At 46.2% G+C, this 12,058-nt stretch overlaps 1 pseudogene; it reads left to right on the forward strand.

The window, feature by feature from the left end:
• The first annotated feature begins 4,677 nt into the window (after nt 1–4,677).
• On the forward strand, nt 4,678–5,651 carry LOC101939343 (olfactory receptor 52P1-like; annotated as a pseudogene).
• Nucleotides 5,652–12,058: the final 6,407 nt, after the last annotated feature.

The following is a 12,058-nucleotide window of genomic DNA, read 5'->3' on the forward strand; positions in this document are numbered from 1 at the left end:
TTCCAGACTTCCCATTAGAGTGGGCCTGAGCACGTTGGATCCAGGTTGTCTAGTACACTGCGGCAGGTGGAGGGCTTTCTACATTACTTATAGGTTATAATTAGTGGCTGTTCTCTAGGGTGTTGTGCCCCCCTTGATCGTTTCCATATGCAACGTAACACAAATACAGTTAACAGTACACCAGCTGCTATAATAATCCACAGCAACCCCGAAAGTCCTGACCACTGCAGTATGGTCCAACAACCTGGCCTCCCCCAAAACACCGCTTCTCCTCCTTTGATAGGGTTAAAAGTTTGTCAGCGCCATCCTGTAGTCTGTATTGTAAGTGTGTCCAACTGTTGGCGCTTGCAGCAAGTTGCTTTTGTAATCTTTGTGTACTTTTGTCCCTAGTGTGTGTCCATTGAATATCTACAGTGAAATTTAGTATTGTCCAAACCAATTCAACTACTTGGTAGGGCATGGGGTATTAGGTGGTGGTTCGCTTGTTTACAACGATTAAGTCCACTGATCCATTGGTGCACCATAGTCCAGGTGGCAGTGTATGGAAGCTCCTAATTTGGTCATATACTGGAAGAGTTTTGCCTCCTAGTGTTTTTGGTCCCGTATCTTGCGGCAGCATTCCCACACATAGTGCAGAGTGCAGTATATTACGCACAGAAAAGAAAGCCATCACCAGTTGCTAGGCTGAACAGTCTGCAAGACTCAGTTTGCCCTGACAGTCTGAACCCCTGTTATCAGCGAATCATTTCTTCACTCCCGGGGGAGTCTCTCAGGCTGTAGTTCTCCAGGGTCTATTTTCTGCTCTTCCAGCTGCTCACGGAGCCGAGGAAATTGTTGCCCTGGCCAACCTGAGAGTCTGCAGGGACTGTTCAGAGGAATCATAAAGGTTGCTGTCAAGTACGGTGAATGTCAGACATGTGAGATTCATACGCTGATTCTCAGGGCTCTGCCTTCCTGTCGCAGTAAGGAGATTTCCTCTCTCTGCTGAGCGGGATCGTGGTGAGTTGTTTGTTTCTGGATAAAGTTAGTGCTAAGGGCTCAGGAAGGGTTCCAGGGTTCAAATCAAGAACCATCTGGGAAGGAATTCTCCAGCATTGCAACTTGAACTGTTTAGCATTGCCAGAAACACCAAGGGATTTACCTGGTAAAATTGGAACTACAAATGTATTGGAAACTGTTTAGACAAATATTTGTTTCAGATCAGTTCCTTGACTCTTACTGCCTTCTAGCTGTCTAAGTAGCTTCATCTTTTTAGGCAGTGTGGTTTTTCCTCTTGTTTACTCAAGTTTTCCAATTCAGCAACTTCACTGCCCTGTTTAGAAGTGCAGCCAAAGCCTCTTCCGTGGGTATCTCTCTTACCAGAGGGTTCACAACAGGAAAGGATCACACACGGGGCAGATTCTGCTCTCACATTCTGCCTTCAGTGGGTCACTCCAAATGGAAACTGGCCTCCCTGAGAACAAAATCACGGCCCCTCGGCTTTGAAATCCCTGCCCCCCATGCCCGCTCTCCAGATGACACATAAATTGGGGTTTTTCTTTAGACTCTTTCAGCACCCTAAGAGAATACCGCTCTCTGTAACAGGACATGAAGCCGTGATTTTTGGAGATAGGAGTCGAAAATTAAACACAAAGGGTGAATCTGGTCCCATTGAGTTCAATGGCAACATGGCCAGGAGTTCACCCTAAATCGACATGTAGGGACTTACATAAATGGCCTGATTTACACCGGCCATGAGACTCCAATGACTTCAACTGGAGTCGTCCTGTGGACTCTAAGGATGGGTGAGCTTGTTTGGATCAAAGAAGAACTGACAGAAGAGTTGCTGAAATCTCAAACTCACAGGCTTAGAGGTTCAAAACATTTAGGAAAACAATCATTTTGCAGGGGGGAGAAGGGTCTGCTCTCTGAGCCCCTGCATCTCTGCTTCTGTAGAGGACAAGAAGCACCAAAAGGCAGTAAAAATAAAACCATGCAGATCACAGTGGCGCTGCGTCCTGAAACCGGGTGAGACAGGGAATGAACATATGCTTCTTTGGGCTGTGCATTGGGCAGGAACGAGGCCTCCTGGAGCAGGGGGTGTGTCAGACTGTAAATTAACGTAAACCATACTATAGGAGATAGTCTCTGACACCATCCCCCATCCAGACCGTCCCTCCTCCTGTGAGCAACCCCACTATGGCCTCATGGTAACGTCCGCAATTGCCAACACGGAAAAGCAGCCTCTGGAAGGGGTGTCTTGGTTTCTAGTGGGCTGCAATATGTTAAAGCTTTGGGTCATTTTGAGGAATAGTTACTCACACTGGCTCCTTTTAGTCTCCATGTCCCCTCTCCCTCCCACAGGGTCTGTCCCTCTTGCCTTCCCTGCACAGAGCAACTGCTGGGGTTCCCTTCACCCTGGAGAGGCTGATCTCCCCCTTTTCCGCGGTGCAGACAGACACTGAATTTAACCGAGTTTGAGGAGATATTTCTGTGGCTTTTGCTGTGGTGTCTGGCACCTGTTTTAGGTCCTGGGTGAGGGATATAATTGTGTGTCAGGGCTGGAATTTTTGAGGGTGGGGGACATACATGGACAGGCAGGCAGCACTGGTGGTTGTGGGGGCAGGGAGCGGGGTGTAAATGGACAGGCGGGCAGAGCTGCTGAAAGTCAATTTTTCTTTGTGATTGTTGGCATTTCGTCAGTAGAAAGAGCCATTGATCTTTCCTGCTCAGATGGTTCAATCTCCCATTATACTCCAAGCCCCTCTCCGTACTCTCCTTCCCCATCGCAGGCTGCCCCCATTCCAACAGCACGTTGGTCGCCAGTGTCTTCTCCATGCTCCCCAGTCATCCCTGACTCCCGCAACCTCCAAGACACCCCTCTCTCCCCACAACTCTTCCTCTGCAGGGGGTGAGGTGCCTCCCATCACACCTGCTCCCTTGGCTGGGGGATATCAGCGACTGTGTCTCACTGGTAAGAAATCTCCCACACTAGTTGCAAATGCCAAGACTCCTGTGCTGCTGCTCTTTGTGCACCCATAGACACCCTGTGCAGCTTTGGGAACTGCTAAACAGGAACAACTCACAAGCTGAGAAGTATGCACATAATGATAGCGGGCAGCTCTGGGACATGTGAGTGCCTAGGAAAATACAGCTTCCATGTGCAGGAACCACTGTTATCTGTGTGAAACAGAGGGTCACTGGGACACACACTTTAAACCCCAGATGATCTGGGACCATTTGTTAGCCAGCTCTGTTGACCCCATAAAAAATTGTATGACCCTTGCCATTAATGGCTAAGTGTTATCATCTGAAACATTCATCCTTGCAGTGTCTCATGGGATCCCTCAGCCTCGTAAAATACACACACATAGTGTAACCTTTCCAAGGCACCACAGTGACATAAGAATTTCTCCCCATAGGGCTAAATTCCCCATCGTCATCAACGGAAAAAATGCCTCCAGTAGGTTCAGGCACGAGCTTGCAGGAAAAATGCCTCCAGCTGACTCCTGGGGACATGTTTGTAGATTCCAAGGCCAGAAGGGACCACTGTGATCATCTAGTCTGTATAACACAGGCCTGAGAATTTCCCCCAAATTATTCCTAGAGCAGATCTTTTAGAGAAATATCCAACCTTGATTAAAAAATTCTCAGTAATGGAGACTCCACCATTACCCTTAGTAAATTGTTCTAATGGTTAATTAATCTCACCGTTTAACAAATGTGCGCTTTATTTCCAGTCAGAATTTCTTTAACTTCAACTTCCAACCATTGGATCATGTTACACCTCTGTATGCTAGTCTGAAAAGCCTATTATCAAACACTGGTTCCCTGTGTAGGTACTTACAGACTGTGATCAAGTCACCCCTTAACCATCTTTGCTAAACTAAATAGATTGAGCTCTTTGAGTCTATCACTGTAAGGCAGGTTTTCTAATCTTTTAATAATACTTGTGACTCTTCTCTGAACCCTCTTCAGTGTATCAACATTTTAATCATGGACACAAGAACTGGACACAGGATTCCAGCAGGAGTCGCACCAGTGCCAATGACAGAGGTAAAATAACTTCTCTGTCTCTCCCTGAGATTCCCCTTGTTATCATCCAAGAATCACACTGGCTATTTTGGTGACAGGGTCACACTGGGAACTCAGGTTTAGCTAATTATCTCTTCACACCATCCCAAATTTTGTTCACTCATTCCGCTTCCCAGGAGATTCCCCCATCGTGTAAGCATCACCTGCATTCCTTGTTCCTAGGTGTAGATGTCTAGATAGCTATATTAGAACACATTTTGGCTGCTTTGACCCAGTTTACCAACCAATTCAAATTAGTCTGAATCAGTGACCTGTTGTGTTCATTATTAACCATCCCCCAATTTTTGTGTCATCTGCAAACTTCATCAATATTCAGGCATAAGAAGGGTTAGCAGCTGAGTTGCTGATACGTCTCTCTCCTTACACTTGTCAGTTAACACCTGTAACTTATCTCTCAGACAGAGCTTGGCTTGCTTAGCTCCTTCTGAGGACTTCTTTGGACTTGGCTTTGACCTTCATAATCCGGTGCCATCTGTAAATTTTGCCACCTCACTGCTCATCCCCCTTTCTAGATTGTTAATAACTATAAACTATTTACCGTACTATTTGTTATAAAGTGTGTAACCTCCCTCACTGTGCTTCTAACCCTTCACAGGCACCTTGAGCATTTCTGAGCCTGGTCATCACATCAACCACCACATGGCAGCTTTCAACCTCACCCTGTTTGACCCTTCAATGTTCATCCTAAGGGAATCCCTGGCTTGGAAGCTGCTCACATCTGGATTTCCATCCCTTTCTCTATGTTCTACATTATCAGCCTGTTGGGAAATGTCACTGTTCTGTTTGTTGTAGGCAAAGAGCAGACCCTGCACAAGCCAATGTACCTGCTGCTCTGCATGCTGGCACTCACAGACATTGGCATGTCTACCTCTGTTATGCCGAAGGCACTGTGTATATTTTGGTTCAATTTGAAAGGCATTACTGTGGGTGGCTGCTTCACCCAGATGTTCTTCCTTCATGCGGTTTCTGTTATGAAGTCAGCCATCCTTGTGATAATGGCCTTCGATCGCTATGTTGCCATATGTAACCCTCTGAGATACACCACCATCCTCACCAATGCACGAATAGCTAAGCTCGGGCTAGTGGGTTTGACAAGAGCTGTTCTCTGCATCCTTCCCCTGCCCCTGCTCTTGCGCAGGCAGCCATTCTGTGCCAACCGCATTATCCCCCATACCTACTGCGAGCACATAGCTGTGGCGAAGATATCGTGTGGGGACATCACAGTCAACAGGATGTACGGTTTGGTGATGGCATTTGTAGTCATCGGGTTAGACCTGATGCTCATTGCCCTGTCCTATGGTTTGGTCATCAGGGCCGTCCTCAGAATCTCCTCCAAGAAAGCCCACCAGAAAGCTCTCAACACCTGCACAGCCCACATCTGTGTGATACTGACATCTTATGCTTCCTACCTCTTCTCTAACCTGACCCACCGATTCGGTCAGGGCATCGCTTCCAACTTGCACATCATCTTGGCCAACCTCTATTTCCTCATCCCCCCCATGCTCAACCCTATCATTTATGGGATCAAAACCAAAGAGCTTCGTGACAAAGTAGGCAAATACATATACAGAATGTGATTGCCTGGGGCCACTGACTTTAAACTTGTGTCACAAGAGGGGGAAGGATATCTCCACAGTCATCAAGTGTGCTCTGTCCCAGTTTGTCTGAGCTCAGCACTTCGGAAGTTCACAGTCTGAGTACTTCCTCACACCTAATGTCTTACCACTTCCAGACCAAGCACTGCTCTCTCCATTGCTGAGTTCACTCTCTCTGACCAACCCCTGACCACTTTGAGCATCACCTGTCAGCTCCCACCCCACACACCTTGTCATTTGGCCTTTCCATTACTTCCAGACCACCAGAAGATACTGCAACTTTCTGACGCAAGGTGTCTTTCCATTAGTCTCTGTGTGAACAGGGTTCTGGATCAGTTTGGCTAAACGGAACCTATGCTTTCTGATAGCCAAAGAAAAAGAGAGCAGCTACAATGCTGAATTTCTTTATCATACGTGCAGTCATCCGGTGAACAAAATGTACCTCATTTTTCTACTTCCAATCCTTCAGGAGCCCTGGAGGATAAATAAAATGTCTCCGTTGCAAAGTGCTAATACAGTAAGCTGCGCAGGATTTGAGGACATTCTACTAGAGCTTGTTGGTGAGAGTTACGAAACTTTGTGTTTTTCAGAACCTTTGAGTCCAATAACTTACCTCTTTGCACAGTTGATTGTGGAGTCTCTTTTCACTTGGAACTTTCAAAACACACACTAACCAGTCTCATTGTTGAAGATGTCAAAAGGAAGTGTCGCGATTTCATGTTGGAGTTTGTGAAACAGAGATTGCCACCAAATGTCCAGTTGATTGAATCGCTTGCAGTACTACGTCCTTCTACTGTGCTCAGTCTTTCACCGCCTAGGTTGGCTGATATCTCATTTTTGCCATTGTTTTGTGGAAACCTTGGACAGTTCGATCAGCAATGGAGAGTTTTGCTAATGGAGGTGCACTAGCCTCATACTCAGGACAATCAAGTTGAGCAGTTTTGGGTTGAAGTTCTCCAACAGATGGATGCCGCTGAGGACAAAGGCTTTAGTGAACTTGACTCATTTGCTTTTTCACTGTTGTCGCTACCTTTTAGCAATGCTGCAGTTGAAAGATTTGTTTTTATTAAGTTCATCTAAGAAAACAAACTGCAGAACAAGATGCAAGACGAACTTTTAGAAAACATTCCCCATGTTAGGGTGTATATGCAACAATACAAAATCTGTTGTGAGCAGTTTACATCAATGAATGAAATGATTGCACTGGTCATTGCTGGTGTATGACCAGCCGCAGAAGGATTTTACTTTTGATGAAGACAGTGAGGATGAAATGTAGCATTTTAGAGACTAACAGTAACAAACGACACCTCTACCCTGATATAACGCTGTCCTCAGGAGCCAAAAAATCTTACCGCATTATAGGTGAAACCACGTTATATCGAACTTGCTTTGATCCGCTGGAATGCGCAGTCCCGCCCCCCCGGAGCGCTGCTTTACCACGCTATATCTGAATTCGTGTTATATCAGGTCGCTTTATATCAGGGTAGAGGTGTAATTCAACTCAAAATATGGACATTGGCTACTATGATTGAACGCATTCAAAATAAATATAATAATGTTATTTTTGGTTTTGCACTATATACATTTTGGGCTACTTTGGGGCTATTTTTAACATTTCCCATTTTTTGTTTGAAACAGCTGCCAACCCTCATTCGGGATACAAGTACCAGTATTGGGGTTTTGAATGTGAATTTGATTTTCATCTCACTTTGTTTTTAATGTGGATGAAGTCCTGCTGAGACTTGTAGGTTTTGTTAATCATATCTGTACTAGGTAGCTAACAAAAGCTTTCATTGGTTACTTGATGTGTTAGTAAAAAAACCTGTTAATAAAACCCCCTTTGTTTCAATAAATAGACTGGGCTACTTTGGGTTACTTTCCAAGTGATTTGGGGCTATTCATGCAGTAGAAATCTGGCCACTGCAGTAAAGAGGCAGATCTGGGCTAGAGGCAGAACTGCAGTGTTGAGGCAGTGCGTGGGGGCTGAGTAGACCAGAGCCAAGACCTGGGGCAGCACAGACCAGCTGCACCTAGGGGGGGACAATACTAGGTTTACAATGGTGCCAGGACCGCTCCGGTGGCAGGCCCACATTTGTAAGGTGCCCGTAATAACGACTTGGAGGCCCACAAAGGGTTAATCCAGAACCAAGCAATGCACTGCAAGGTGTGCTGGGAGTTGTAGTTTGCATGCTACTGCCTTCCACCGAGGCCCTTGGACCTGCACTGACAGCTACACTACTAACCCAGAATTCCCTGCACGATGCTGTGAGCTGCCCCAGTTGAAGTGGGTTGAAGGACACAGGATAGGGGATCCTGGTTTGGCCTCCCCCGCCCCCGAGTCTCCCCTGCGCTCCTGGGGCAGCAGCAGTGCTGTGACTCCCGGCGTGAAGCCCCCGGCAATCGTGGTGCCCGGCTGCAGGCTCCGGGGCACTACATCCATAGTGGCTAGGATGGTATTTTCTGGAAGATCACCAAAGGATTGTAGTTTCCTCAGGAAGTCAGTGGTGTCTCAAAGATAGCTGGGAGTGCTGGTAGTATAGGGCCTGAGGAGAGAGTCCACATAGCCAGACAATCCTGCTGTCAGGGTGCTAATGCCTGAGATGATGGGGCATCCAGGATTCCCAGGTTTATGGATCTTGGATAGCAGATAGAATAGCCCTGGTCGGGGCTCTAGGAGTGTGTCTGTGTAGATTTGTTCCCGTGTTTCTTCAGGGAGTTTCTTGAGCAGATGGTGTAATTTCTTTTGATAATCCTTAGTGGGATCAGAGTGTAATGGCCGGTAGAATGTGGTGTCAGAGAGTTGCCTAGCAGCCTCTCGTTCATATTCTGACCTATTCATGATGACGACAGCACCTCCTTTGTCAGCCTTTTTGATTATAATGTCAGAGTTGTTTCTGAGGCTGTGGATGGCGTTGTGTTCTGCGTGGCTGAGGTTATTGGGGCAAGTGATGCTGCTTTACCACAATTTCAGCCCATGTATGTTGGTGGAAGCACTCTATGTAGAAGTCCAGTCTGTTGTTTCGACCTTCAGGAGGAGTCCACGCAGAATCCTTCTTTTTGTAGCATTTGGAAGGTTTCTTTGGGTTAGTGTGCTGTTCAGTGGTGTGTTGGAAATAGTCCTTGAGTCGGAGAGAGCGAAAGTAGGATTCTAGGTCACCGCAGAACTGTATCATGTTCATGGGGGTGGTGGGGCAGAAGGTGCCCCTCCCCGATGGCCATGGAGGAGCAGACCCAATGGCCTGTTGCAAGGGATGGATGATTGGGTGTTGTATATGGGGTATGGAGTGTTCTGCCGGGAAGGTACACAGTTCTGTAATGTAGCACTTGGGTGTACAACTGCACCAGGAATATGGCCAAATTACACACATCTACATGCTGCCATCGGAACTTTGGTGCACAAATGGATCAGTGGAACTCATTGCTGTTAACATTGAACCAGTGCATACTATTTGATTCCATACCAAGTGGTCGAGCTGGTTTGGACAATATCCCATTTCTCTGTGGATATTCAATGGACTCATGATATGGACAAAAAGCACGTGAAACCTGCAGGAGCAGCTTGATACAACTGCCAACAATTGGACACATTTAAAATATATTCTCCAGAATGATGTTAAAAGAATCTTAACCCTGTCCAAGGAGGAGAAGCAATGCTTCTGGTGGTGCCTCGGATGTTGGACTATATTACAATGGTCAGGACTCGGTGTCACTGTGGATCATTATGGCTGTTGGCCTATTATTAAGTATACTAATTCTGTAAAATATACTGCAGTGGTTAAGGAGGGTACAGAAACTCAAAGCACAACCACTGATTATAAGACATAAAGCTATATAGGCCCTCCACCAAAGTGTAACAGATAACCTGGACCCAACCTGCTCGGGCCTATTGCTATGGGAAGTCTGGAACACTAATTGGAATCCTTGCAGTATGCCCATAGGGAGGAAGATGCAGGGCATCATACTACACAGGGGGCAGTGGAGCAAATGGAGCACCGACACATTGCATCTCGATACCTGGCCCTTTCAGGAAATGTGCCACCATGTGCCCTATGCATTTCCAGGGACACGTGGGCAGGAGGGTCCCAGAAGAAAAGAGAAAACAAGGGGTGGAGTGTTAGGAGTGCTAGTGACAATGTACGATTTAGGCCTCTATCTTCGCCTGAGATAGAATTTTGGGTCTTGTTTACCCATTTGATTTTTGACACTCTTATGTCTATATATTCTTATATCTTATGCCAATGCATGTGAACAAAGGACAAAGCCACTGTGTGTGTTGTTTCTGCCTGGCCAGATGGTTTTGTTAGTATAATGGAACAGAAAAGATAATTAAGTCTGGTAAGGAGGGGAAAGGTGGGGACACTGGGAAACAAGGCTGTCAGGGTTCCCTCTCCACTCTGAATTCTGGGGTACAAATGTGAGGACCCACATGAAAGACCCCCTAAGCTTATATTTCACAAGCTTAGGTTAAAAACTTCCCCAAGGCACAAATTCCTTTCCTTGTCCTTGAACGGTATTGCTGCCACCACCAAGTGATTACAACAAACATTTAGGGAGGGACCACTTGGAGCCCTATCCCCCCAAAATATCCCCCCCAAGCCCCTTAACCCCCTTTCCTGGGGAGGCTTGAGAATAATATACTAACCAATTGGTTATAATGTGAGCACAGACAAAATCTCTGCTTTTTAGGACACTGAAAATCAATCAGGTTTTTAAAAGAAGATTTTTTTTTTTTAAGTAAAAGAATCACACCAGCAAAATCAGGATGGAAGGTAATTTTACAGGGTAGATAAAAAGATTTTAAACACAGAGGATTCCCCTCTGGACTCAACTTCCCAGTTACAAAACAGGAATGAAATTACCTCTTAGCATAGGGAAAATTCACAAGCTAAAACAAAAGATAATCTAACACATTTCCTTGCCTTCCTTACAATTTTTGTAATCTAAATAAATAATGGAGATATCCCATCTCCTAGAACTGGAAGGGACCTTGAAAGGTCATCAAGTCCAGCCCCCTGTCTTCACTAGCAGGACCAAGTACTGATTTTGCCCCAGATCCCCAAGTGGCCCCCTCAAGTATTGAACTCACAACCCTGGGTTTTGCAGGCCAATGCGCAAACCACTGAGCTATCCCCCCATCTTAGATGCACATTTCAGGTATGTTTTTAGGAGATGTTTTTTTCCTGCCCTGGTCTCTCTCTCTGTCTGAGAGGGAACAAACAAAGAGAGCACAAACAAACCCCCGCCCCCTCAGATTTGAAAGTATCTTCTTTTCCCATTGGTCCTTCTGGTCAGGTGCCAACTAGGTTAATTGAACTGATTAACCATTTACAGGTAAGGGGATTCTGTACCTCTGGCCAGGAGGGATTTTATTTTACTGGATACATAAGGGTTGTTACCCTTCACTTTATATTTATGACAAAGGCTCTGCGGCATCAGAGGTGGGAGGCAGGTATGGATAAAGACCCTGCATCATCAAAGTTATGGTATACATGTTTGCTAGAAACTAACCCCAATAAACATTCCATTGCCTGTACTTGGGACTTCTGATCTTCTGCTTTCGGTCTGTATGGCAAGAGCTAGAGGTGAGGGTGAAGGGAAAGTCCTCTAACACCTGGTGTCTGCTGTTGTACTTGGGTGGCTTAGGTAAGCTCATAGGTAGCTCAGTTTGGGTGTGTGGGGCCATCTGCTGTCATGGTGGGTGATAGCAGGGCCTGGAGAAACTGAATCAACAGCAAAGAAGTGTGAAAATGGGCCAGCTCAGATGGGTGGTTAGAGGGGCAAAGCAGCTCCCACGGCTGCCAGACTTCACCCCGAGGGTGACAACCCATCACACTAATACCCTCCAGAGCACAAATGAGGCCCCAGGTACCTATGACACAAGCATGGGGGAGGGAATGTACCCTGAACAAAAGATCTAAAAGATCAACGCAGTATTGAAATTTGATGCTTTACTGATGCAGAGAGTAGACGAACTATTAGAACAGTTGGGAGCTGCCAGATATGTATCCACTTCTGACCTCACAAAGGGATACTGGCAAGTAACTTTGATGCCAGAATCCTGGTAGAAGAAAGGCTTTTCCATGCCCTTCGGCCTGCATCAATTCAGCATCACATCATTTGACCTCCACAGGGTGGCAGTTAATTTTCAGAGGCTAATGGACTGGAAAATGGTTTATGGTCCCGTATCTTGTGGCAGCATTCCCACACATAGTGCAGATGACAGTACATTACACACAGAAAAAAAAGCCATTGTCAGTTGCTAGGCTGAACGGTCTGCAAGACACAGTTTGCTCTGACAATCTGAGCCCCTGGTATCAGTGAATCATTTCTTCACTCCCGGGGGAGGGGATCAGTCTGAAGTTCTCCAGGGTCCATTTTCTGCTCTTCCC

The sequence above is a fragment of the Chrysemys picta genome, chromosome 1 (genome assembly GCF_011386835.1).
Source record: "Chrysemys picta bellii isolate R12L10 chromosome 1, ASM1138683v2, whole genome shotgun sequence".
NCBI classification, from domain to species: domain Eukaryota; kingdom Metazoa; phylum Chordata; order Testudines; family Emydidae; genus Chrysemys; species Chrysemys picta.